General features: G+C 40.8%; 1 protein-coding gene across 1 annotated transcript in view; it reads left to right on the forward strand.

Annotated features, from left to right (window-relative positions):
* The window catches only part of Gtf2h1 (general transcription factor IIH subunit 1), a 44,367-nt gene that overhangs the window by 32,248 nt on the left and 11,097 nt on the right, over positions 1 to 1,022 (forward strand). The window lies entirely within an intron of this gene.

Consider the following 1,022-nt stretch of genomic DNA (forward strand, 5'->3'; position numbering starts at 1 on the left):
TTTTGTAGAACCAGGGATTGAACTCAGGCCCTTGCACTTGCCAGGGAAGAGCTTATTCCACTGAGCCATCTCTCTGGCCCCTTCTTTCACTATTTCTTGACTCCATCAACTTAGTTTAGGGGGCCAGGGAGATGGCTCAGTAGAATAAGCACTTCCCTGGCAAGTGCAAGGGCCTGAGTTCAAACCCCAGTTTCCATCAAAAAAAAAACAAAAAACCAACTTAGTTTAGGCAAAGCTGATAAACTTTCTGCAGTGTTAATGTAAGTTTTTTTTCCCAGTGCAAGTTATTTTTAAAAATATGTGTTTGATCTCATTACCCTGGCATTTCAAAGCCGTTCATTACCTAACTTCATTTCTGTAGTAATGGTCCAAGTGCCTTTTCTGGCATGCAAGACAGACTTAAAATCTTACATCTAAATCAAATCTGTATATACATACATTTCTTTTCTGGGTGGGGGGCTCAATCCTGGGAGCGAGGCTGGCATGGCATGTGGTGCCAGAGATCAAACTGTAGTCCCTGGGCTTGCCTAAGCATGCCTGAGCAGGTGCTTTAGACTGCTGAGCTATCTCGCTAGCCCATATACATAAATTTCTATTGTAAACTGTCTATTCGGGGCAGGGGGGCATGGAGTTAGCTCAGTAGAATAAGTGCTTGCCTGGCAAGTGTAGGGTCCTGAGTTCAATTCCCCAGTACCGGAAAAAAGAAAAAAAAAAATTGTCCATTGGAAAATAGATACACTAATCCCACTGCTTTTCCACTAATGGTTTATTCCTCCCATAACCACCGGTATCTGACACTTGAAAGGCACTCATGAAATAGATAAATTATGTTCATAAATGTTGATACTCACCCAATGGAAATGTATTTCCCCCTTGTCATATTTGTTCACTTTCTTTTTTTTTTTTTTTTTTTTGAGCCGGGGATTGAGATACTTTATTAACTGACCAAATCATAAAAACACTATGGTAGATACCTTAGTTCAGCCTTCTAATAAGCCTGGTGATCTGGTCTTCCCTATTTT

Source organism: Octodon degus, unplaced genomic scaffold (genome assembly GCF_000260255.1).
Source record: "Octodon degus isolate 3935 unplaced genomic scaffold, OctDeg1.0 scaffold00067, whole genome shotgun sequence".
Lineage (NCBI taxonomy): Eukaryota > Metazoa > Chordata > Mammalia > Rodentia > Octodontidae > Octodon > Octodon degus.